General features: G+C 53.1%; 1 long non-coding RNA gene across 1 annotated transcript; it reads right to left on the bottom strand.

Annotated features, from left to right (window-relative positions):
• Positions 1-7,106: 7,106 nt before the first annotated feature.
• On the bottom strand, positions 7,107-10,290 carry LOC143692781 (uncharacterized). The gene is made up of 3 exons (XR_013180342.1): positions 9,036-10,290; positions 7,371-7,568; positions 7,107-7,242 (listed from the first exon to the last, which is right to left on the bottom strand). It is a non-coding gene; the product is annotated as an uncharacterized LOC143692781 (long non-coding RNA).
• Between the last annotated feature and the right edge of the window lie 236 nt (positions 10,291-10,526).

The following is a 10,526-nucleotide window of genomic DNA, read 5'->3' on the forward strand; positions in this document are numbered from 1 at the left end:
CCAGACGTCTTGTGTCTATCTACAAATCCCATCTAGAGTCCCACTACACCCCACATTACAAACTCCCAGGGACTACTCCTACTGCACCAGGCTATGCGGCAGGGCAGAGCAGCTCCGGCACAAATGTGTGTGCTGACACCCGTGACACGGGACGGGACGTGACAGACAGGGGGGACACAACAGGAACAGAAAGCTCCTGGCAAGCAAAGTGGCTGCAAGGACTCAGAGAATGCAAAAGGAGATGACCGAGATGAGACAGATAGCAAACTGATGAGGCTCAGAGAACCCTGGAGGAAGATGCTGGCTGAAGGATTTATTCCAAGAACTGCAAAGATGGATACCCAGGAATCCTACGGTCAGAATCCTCTCCCTAACCTCACATTCTTACAAAGCCTAATCCGTTGAAATGGAGCATTGCGGAGCACGGCTGTCCGTGCAGCTCAGAACAAGACCTGAAAAGCCACCTGACTGGATGCTTCCAAAGAGAGATGCAATTCTGATGCCTGTCAGAGCTCCCAAGTCAAAGGTTCAATGGCCTGGGCACCAGGCTGAGGAACACTGAGATCACAGATTCTAAGAATGGCGCCAAGGTTTCTGACAGGCGCTTCACAGGGCTATGATAAGAGACATGAGATACCCAACCACACATAATACACAAAAGACAAGGGACACGATACACACTGGGACTGCTCTGCCCTGTGCACCTCAGCACTGTGATCAAAATGAGACTTTCCTTTTACGTGGCCTAAGGGGCCACATCTTGGCTACCCTCATCTCCAGAGACAACTCAACCCCCTCCCCCCCAGGAGCCCCGACCCAGCACCCTGCTTTCATCCCCCCTGGGGGTCGTAGCCCTCGACTTATCTCTTGGACATATGGAGATGCGGGTCCATGTCAGGTGCGAAGGAAGGCCGCCTCGCCAGCTGGGAAGGTCCTGCTGGCACCGGGCCGTTGTCTCTTAGACAGCTATATCAAAGGAAACCAAACATCAATGCCTGATCGTGGCACCACATTGGCCAAAACCCCACAAGTCTGCTACTCACCGTTCTCCTAAGAAGGCCCGGCTCCTCGGGTCGCACGCTCTGGCCGCGCTCGGAGGCCGACGCCGTCGTCGTGGGGTGCGCCTGGGTTAAGAGGACAGGAGGTGACGTGGCATTGCTGAAACCTGAGCGGACACTCGCTCCTCCTCCCTACTTCCCTGACTCACCGCAACTCCTCGGCGGTTCCTGACGGCTGCCCGGAACGCGGGGCTCGCGAGAGCGGCAAACCCGGTCCGTCGGCCAGCTGGGGATGGGAGCTTGGCATGCTCCGAGCAGATGGCCTAAGGCACAAAAACGAGAATGGAGACTTAGACTTGCCCCAGGAATTGAGACCTCAGCAACAAGAAAGGCTACTGCTCACCTTACCCTTTTGAACTTGACTGCTGAGATCCAGCTATACTTCCTAAAAATAAAGACAAAGAACAGCGCTGTAACAGGGTCACACTTGACACATCCCCTGCACAGACAAATGGTGACTGACCTGCTATGGGGAACCCCCTCACCCGGGATGGGGTGCTCTGCCATGGATGCAATGCATCTGCACCTGCAAGAGAGTTAGAACATATGTCAAACACCTGCAGGATGACTCAAAAGCTGCAAACACCTTATATCAATCTAGGAACAGCATCTAGAGTCCAAGTACACCCCACATGAAAAATTTCAACCCCCCAGGGCTTGTCCTATTACACAAGGCTATGCAGCAGGGCAGAGCAGCTCTGGCACAAATATGTGCAGACACCCGTGACACAGGACAGACAGGACACGACAAACAATGGGCACACAACACAGACAGGAATCTCTTGGCAAAAAGGATTACTGTGAGCAACGAGAGCATGCCAAATGAGATGACCGAGGTGAGACTGATGGCAAGCTGATGTGGCTCAGAAAACACTGAAGGAAGAAGATGCTAACTGAATTATTTATTCCAAGAACTGCAAAGATGGATGCCCAAGAATCCTACGGTCAGAAGCCTCTACCTGTCCTCACGTTCTTTCAAGCCCTAAGCTGCCATAATGGATCCTGGCAGGGCATAGCTATCTGTACAGCTCAGAACAGGACCTGAAAAGACATCTGACCGGATGCTTCCAAAGAGAGATGCGAATCTGATACATGTCTGAGCTCCCCAGGCAAAGGTTGTATGGCATGGGTGCCAGGCCAAGAAATGCAGAGATCACAGAGGATAAGAACAATGCCAAGGTTTCTGACAGGCCCCTGAAAAGGCTAAGGTAAGAGACATGAGATACCCAAACAACACACAAGGCACAATAGACAAGGGACATCATACACACTGGGACTGTTCTGCCCTGCTCACCTCAGCACTGGGATCAAAAGTGAGATTTTGCTTTTATGGGGCCTAAGGGGCCACTTCATGGACACCCCCCCCACCTCCAAAGCGGACTCAAAAACCCATCCCAGTAATTCCCAAACCAGCACCCTGCTTTCATCCCCCCTGGGGGTCGTAGCCCTCTACTTCTCTCTCAGACATCTGGGGATGCCGGTCTCAGGTGCAAAGAAAGTCCACCTCGTCAGCTGGGAAGGTCCTGCTGGCACCGGGCTGGTGTCTCTTCGACAGCTGTATTAAAGAAAACCAAACATCAATGCCTGATTGTGGCACCACATCGGCCAAAACCCCACAAGTCTGCTACTCACCGTGCTCCTAAGAACGCTCAGCTGCTCGGGCCGCACGCTTCGGGCACGCTCAGAGACCGAGGCCGTCGCCACAGGGGACGCCTGGATTAAGAGGAGATGAGGTGATTTGTCACGGCTGAAACCTGAGTGGACCCTCGCTCCTCCCCCCTAATTCCCTGACTCACCACAACTCCTCAGCACTTGCTGGAGGCCACCTGGATGGCACCTTTAAATAGAAAAGTTCAGGGCTTCATCACCAAGTCCTGTAATGCATCCACAGGGCTCACATTTGCAGGAAACCCGGAGCATCGGCCAGCTGGTGACGGGGGCTTGGCATACTCCGAGTGGATTGCCTAAAGTGCACAAACGAGAATGGAAGCTTAGAGCTGCACCAGAAATTGAGACCTGAGCAATAACAACTACTTCTCTCCACTGCTCACCTTGACAGCTGGTATCCACATTTGCTTTCTAAAAAGAAAGACAAAGAACAGTGCTGTAACAGAGTCACCATTTACACTTCTGCTGCAGAGACAAACGGCGCCTCACCTGCTCGGGGGAAACCCCTCATCCGGGATGGGGCCCTCTGGCACACATTTAATCCATCTGAATCTGAAAAAAAAGTTAGGACAAGAGTCAAACTGTTGCAGGATAACTTAGGAGCTCCAGACGTCTTGTGTCTATCTACAAATCCCATCTAGAGTCCCACTACACCCCACATTACAAACTCCCAGGGACTACTCCTACTGCACCAGGCTATGCGGCAGGGCAGAGCAGCTCCGGCACAAATGTGTGTGCTGACACCCGTGACACGGGACGGGACGTGACAGACAGGGGGGACACAACAGGAACAGAAAGCTCCTGGCAAGCAAAGTGGCTGCAAGGACTCAGAGAATGCAAAAGGAGATGACCGAGATGAGACAGATGGCAAACTGATGAGGCTCAGAGAACCCTGGAGGAAGATGCTGGCTGAAGGATTTATTCCAAGAACTGCAAAGATGGATACCCAGGAATCCTACGGTCAGAATCCTCTCCCTAACCTCACATTCTTACAAGTCCTAATCCGTTGAAATGGAGCATTGCGGAGCACGGCTGTCCGTGCAGCTCAGAACAAGACCTGAAAAGCCACCTGACTGGATGCTTCCAAAGAGAGATGCAATTCTGATGCCTGTCGGAGCTCCCGAGTCAAAGGTTCAATGGCCTGGGTACCAGGCCAAGGAATGTAGAGATTACAGATGCTAACAATGATGCCACGGTTTCTGCTAGGCTCCTCAAAGGCCTAAGGTAAAGGACATGACACATCCAACCACACATAATACACAAAAGACAAGGGACACAATACACACCGGGACTGCTCTGCCCTGTACACCTCAGCACTGCGATCAAAAGTGAGACTTTGCTTTTATTTCCCCCCCAGGCCTAAGGGGCCGCTTCGTGGACACCCCCGTCTCCAAAGCGGACTCAAAAACCCCTCCCGGTGGGTCCCTGCCCTGCGCCCTGGTTTCATCCCCTCTGTGGGTCGTAGCCCTCTACTTATCTCTCAGACATCTGGGGATGCCGGTCTGTGTCAGGTGCAAAGGAAGGCTGCCTCGACAGCTGGGAAGGTCCTGCTGGCACTGTTGTTAAACAACTTCCTGTTGTTTCTTCGTCTGCTCCAATAAAGTAAACAAAATATCAATGCATAACCTCAGCAGCACATTGGCCAAAACCCAACAATTCTGCCACTCACTCTTTTCCCAAGAATGCCCGGCTCCTGGGGCCGCACGCTTCAGCCGCACTCGGAGGCTGACGCCATCGTCGTGGGGCACGCCTGGGCTAAGAGGAGACGAGGTGATGTGGCGTTGCTGAAACCTGAGTGGACCCTAGCTCCTCCTCCCTACTTCCCCGACTCACCGCAACTCCTCGGCCCGTGCCCAAGGCTACCCTGGTGACACCTTTATATAGAAAAGGCAGAGGCTTCATCAACGAGTCCCGTGATTCTTCCGCAGGGCTCGGGAGAGCGGCAAACCCGGCACGTCAGCCGGTTGGTGACTGGGGCCTGGCATACTCCTAGTGGATTGCCTAAAGCGCAGAAACAGGAACAGATGCTTAGAGTTGCACCGGAAAGTGAGACTGGAGCAATAACAACTGCTTCTGTACGCTACTCAATGCTCACCTTGCCCACCTCACCTTGACTGCTGATGTCCAGCTTTGCTTCCTAAAAAGAAAAAGAACAGAGCTGTAACAGAGTCACACTTTACAATCTCCCTGCAGAGACAAGCGGTGACTGACCTGCTCAGGGGAACCTCCTCACTCGGGATGGGTGGATGGATTTTGCCCTGGATTTTATCCTTCTGCGTCTGAAAGAAAGCGAGGACAAACGTCAAAGGGCTGCAAGATATCTTCGCAGCTCCAAACATCTTCTGTCTATCTAGGAATATCATCTAGAGCCCGGCAACACCCCACAAACTGCGTGTCCCTGAGCCTTGTCCTGTTGCATCAGCCTCTGCGGCAGGGCAGAGCAGCTCCGGCACAAACATGTGCAGACACCCATGACACAGAACGTGACAAACGGGGGGACGTTAAACACGACACATTATGCTTGTGGTGAGGGTCTCGAGGGGAAAAGGCAAAAGGGACCCCAAAGACACAGTAGGTAACACGGTACACCGGACAATACGACGTGGACCGGAACTGCTCTGCCCTGCCCGCCTGCACGCTGCCATCAAATGTGGAGTCTCTCCCTTTAGCTGTCCTAAGAGGCCCCTTGGAGAAGATTGCTTTTCCCTCTGCTAATTTTTAAATCTGTCCCAAGAACTCCCAACCTGCTACCCTCCCTTCTCCAGGCCATGGCCCCCGACTTATCTTTTGGATGATCAGTGATATGAATCCACGTTGCACCTGAAATGAGTCTGCCTCGGAGGGCCCCGTGATCGCCTGTTAGCCTCTCGGTCAGCTACAATAAAGAAAAACAAAACCAACGTATGAGTTTAGAGTTATGTAGGCCAAATCCCAGCAAGTCAGCTACTTGCCCTCTCCTGAGTGTGCCTGGCTCTTTCAGGCTCCACCTTCATCCTGATTCCAAGGCTGTGGCCTTTATTATTAGTGGCACCTGGGTTAGAGAAAAGCAAAGTGAAATGGCATTCCTGTGAGTGCAGTGGATGACCTTGTGTGAGGAAAACATGTGAATGCCTCTGCTATGCTTCTGAAAAGCCTTGTGTGGGGGGGCCCTCAAATAAACACCCTTTCTCACCCTGCTGCCTGCAAACCCCCCTGCCCCCCAATAACTCCTAACTGGATACCTGCTCACCCTCCCTCTCCCAGTCACAACCCTCAACTCACCTGAAGCCTCAATCTCAAACATCATTTTTAACACTGCCAGATGCCTCCTGTGACATGATGAATCTGCTGAAAGAAGTGCTGTGCTTGACACAACCTGGGATCTCTGGAAGCTGTGCACCTCCTAAAAACAATAAAAACACAAAACAAGAACAAAACCAGAAATTGCAGATACGCTTTATCACCCCTAAACACAAAATCCGAAATCTTCACCTTAAATACTCCCTGTATTCCATGCCATTTTCTTCACAGTATCTTCAAAGCCTCTATTGCTTTAGATGCCCAGAAACACCTGCTGAAAGCAAGCTAAGCTAAAAGAGGCTCTTCACTGAAATAACAGGAGAGCTCTCACCCCAGCACACCCCAGAGACGGAATGAAGCCCCTCACCAAAAGCTGGGGTTAATATACCCCTGATGGTACCCGCCTCCCATTCCCATGATGCCTGGGAAAAGGGAGGGGGCTAATCCCACCAAATATAGAAGCCCACAGAGCAGCTGCAGCTGTTTGGCTCCTCTGACTCAAATTCAAAGGGAGTAAAGGCCTTGTTATAGAAGAAAGCTCTTCAGAAAAATAACAGCGCTTTCTTTTTTGACACAACTACTTGGAGCAGAAGAACAGAAAAATGGTAAGACATAAAGCATTGTGTTTAGGTAGCTTACCTAGATATATTGGGTCATTTGCTGTTAACTTACATAATTATTCTGTGTTTAACAAAAGCCATCTAATAAATTAACACCCAAAACTCCAGCAGCCCAGCTGGCCCTACCAAATCTCTCTCTTGATACATACAGTAAACAAAAAAACCAAAATCCCAGCAATACCGATCAGAAGTCTAGGAAAGAAACCTCTTGAAATTAATCCTACCTCAAATACAAACCAACCCGTCCAGAAAGTTAGCTTCACTCAAAAAACTATTTACACAGAGTTAATAGGACCAAGAAATAAAACAACACACCCTATAACGACCCACCAACGAATACAACAGCGAAGGAAAAAAACCCATTTTTTTCTTTTTTTTTATTTCAACTAGCTTCCTTTATTAGCTAGAACCAAAGATTTTGCCAGGGCTGTAAAAACAAAAACTTCTTTTTCTTCTTCTCCTTCTGAAATGTCCCTTCTCCTTCCCAAATTCCTTACAACTTCCGAGTTTGAATCCAAGCAAAAAGCAAAATTCATGCACTTGTGAGTCCGGTGCTCCTGTCAGATTCTGTCTCACTCCACATCTTCTTACACTTTCAGTCTGAACGCTGTCCTGCCCTGATGGGTTTGACAGAAGAATTGGCACATGTTAAGAGAGCATTTCCCTTCCTCCCTCCCTCCCTCCCCAGAGCTGGTTTCCTTAGCGCATTTCAATCGATCCCAAGCCCGCAACGATGTGCGCTCACCTCAAGGCTCACAGCAAGCACGCAGCAGCTCAGGCTGACTTGGCTCCAGGGCTCCGTGCCTTAGATAGCTGAGAAAACTTCCCATGAACCTCTGTTCCAAGACATTGGAAGGCAAACTCAGCTCCGTCTCAGCGTCTCGGTGGGAGGCGGGAGCACATCTGGCTGAGCCAAAAAAATCCCTTCTTGGGCGGCTGCACTCTGCCGGAAAGGGGAAACACGTGCTAGTGAACAGCAGCTCAGAAACAATTCTTTTCTAATGTTACCTGCTCTACTTGACTGCTCGCTAACACAAGTCTCATTTTACCATTGCAGGGAGAAGGCTGTAGGAAAATGTCTGATGAGCAGCCACAAAAGGCCTCACTCCCTGCTACACAGCCTGCAACAACCTCGGCAGAGCGGAGCAGCCAAATCACCGCGCTCTCCTTGCCGTGGGCAAGGGTAGAAGATGACTGGGGGAGGCACATAAAAAGAAGGGAAACGCTCCTATAAATGCACAGCCATTTGCTTTCAGAAGCCCAGAGGTCAGGATCTTCTCTAGGAAGCCAGACGTGACATGATATTTCTAAGATTTTCTTCTTCATCGAAGGAAATGTACGTACATACCCACTCTTACAAACGTACCTACGGTTTTGGGGTTTTTTTTCTTCTGAAGCTCCAAGAATGATTTCCCACCTTGATTCATTCAGAAGAAACGGCCCCTGTGACTCAGGTCAGAAGGGCGGCCTGCGTTTTTGATCACGACAGCTTTTGGCTTTACCCTGTGAGCAGGAGCAGCCAGAGCTGAGGCTCAGCAGAGGCTGACCCCGGCCAGCCCCTTCCTCCCTTCCCTGTGTGTCACAATGACTTCCAGGCAGAAGGATGCAAAGCAGGTTTGTGTCTTTTCTCTTCAGTGCCAAGAGGTAAAAGATGTAGGCTTTGAAATAACTAATGACCCTCTCTTGGAACTCTCCCAAGGACAGTTTGAAAGCAAAGACAGAAGATTGCTGCTAAATCCATATGGGATAAGGATGAGAGCAGCAAGGATCCGAGGCCAGCAGCGTTGCCAGGCAGTGTCACGTCCCTGCCACCTTGTGACAAGGCACACAGCTGCAAAGCCCCAAAGCCTGCAAGCCCTGGAGCTGCCGCACGGATGGACCTGGTTCCCTTCCCAGGTGCCCAGAGGGACACCTGAGGGCAGGTGTCGTCCCCCGCCCCCCGAGGGCGCACCCAGAGCCCCGGGCAGGGACGGAGTCACTGACGGCTCTCTGGGGACGAGACCCTCCCTGCAGGTGACACCGGCTTGTCCTCTCCCTGTGGCACAGGGACCTCCAGGCTCTAGGACCAGCCTCATTTTGTCAGCATCCAGGTGCTGTGCTAGAGCCAGAGGGGTCAAGGCTTTCCAGAACCATAGGATCCGTAGGATCCTTGCGGTTGGAAAAGCCTTCTAAGGACATCGAGCCCAGCTGCTGCCCCCCCAAGTCAGGTCCCTAAACACCACATCTTGACATCCTTGACATGTCTCCAGGCATGGGGACTTTCCTGGGCAGCCTGCTCCTACGCCTCAGCACCCTTTCAGGGAAGAAATTTTCCCTCCAATCCAATCTAAGCCTTCCCTGCTGCAAGTTGAGGCCATTTCCTTTTGCCGTGTCACTTCTTACCTGGGAGACCTCGGTACTTCAACCTTACCTGCTCCTTCCCTAGGCGGTCTCTGGCTTGGCTGGAGGAGAGGAGAAACACTCCCACCACAGGAATGGCAGCTCAGGAGGTCCCACACCAAGGCCAGGGGGAGCAGCCGTCCTCGCCAGAGCTCGCATGTCCCTTCTTCTCAGAGATTGGCTCTGCTTTTCCTCCCGGGCAGATCTCTGCTGAGTGCTTCACACTTGCCTGTTTGGAGGAGGGGGGGAAAAGAGGTTAGCCAAGTTTTTTATCCAGACTTAGCTGCTGGCTTTGCCTCCTCCTGACTTCCTTCTGCTAAGAAAACAGCTGCCTTTGGACTTCTAGGGGCAACTTGCACGTCATGCCTGAAAAGGAACTACAGAAAAGCGCCTCATTTATAAAGCCTCAGCCAAGAAGACAGACAGCCATGGCAGGCACCAGGCCAGCTCTGCTCCTCCTTCAAGTTGTTCCCAAAGCTGCTGGAAGAACTGAAGGCTACTTTGGCCTTCCATTGCTCGGCTTGTCCCGAGAAAGAGCTTTGAGTGTTGTTACCCCTCCAGAAAGGAAGGGCCTTTCTGTCTCACACGCTCGGTGACACAAGGCTACGCAGCCTCTGCTCCAGGTGGGAAGGGCTTCCTTCCTCCTCTGGCACCTGGCTGGCACAGGGCACAGGTTGCTCAGAGGTCCCGGGGCTGCCCCACCGCTGCAAGTGCTCAAGGCCCGTCGGTGCTCTGCGATGAGGCTCTGAGCAAGCTGCTCGATGGAAGCACGTCCCTGCCCACGGCAGCAGCAGCCTTGGAATGAGGTGATCTTTAGAGCCCCTTGCAACCTGAATTCTTCCATGATTCTGGGAACTGAAAAAAGCGGGGAAAGAAATCTGTAAAGGTCACTAAATGCATCAAAGCACATCCCCATGGATCCAATCCTCAGCAGCCCATGCAAGGCAAGGTCAGAGCTCTCTGCCCACCGAGGACACGGCAAGCAGCACGGACCTTTCTCCCACTCTCCAGCACGGAGAAGTGGGAAGCCAGAGGGAGTCCGTCTGTTTACAGACACCGGAGGGCGGCGGGACGGGGCGGGGCGGGGCGGACGGTCTTACCTTGCAAAGCTGGCGGCAGAAAGGGCGGGCAGCGCCGCCGCCCCGCCGGGATTTTCCGGCCCGCCGTCGCTTCCTGGAGAGGCGCGTGTGCGGGCTCGGGGGGGGGTGCAGCTCCGTTCCGACGGCGTTCGCCCGCCCCCGCTCGCTGCCCCCGGCCCGCGGAGCGCTACGACCGCGCCTCCGCCGCCCGCCGAAAGCGGCCCCGCCGGGCCGCCCCCCCCCCCCGGCCATTCTTCTCAGCCATCGTGTCCCTTTTGCACTCCTGAACGTCTTTCACCCCTCCCGGCCATTTACCGAGCCCGCCCCGCCCGCCCCTCGCTCCCGCCCGCCCCTCGCTCCCGCCCGCCCCTCGCTCCCGCCCCGCCCGCCCCTCGCTCCCGCCCCTCGCCCTTGCCTCGCTCGGCAGCCGCGCCCTTGCCCCG

This window comes from Agelaius phoeniceus, unplaced genomic scaffold, assembly GCF_051311805.1.
Source record: "Agelaius phoeniceus isolate bAgePho1 unplaced genomic scaffold, bAgePho1.hap1 Scaffold_103, whole genome shotgun sequence".
Taxonomy (NCBI): domain Eukaryota; kingdom Metazoa; phylum Chordata; class Aves; order Passeriformes; family Icteridae; genus Agelaius; species Agelaius phoeniceus.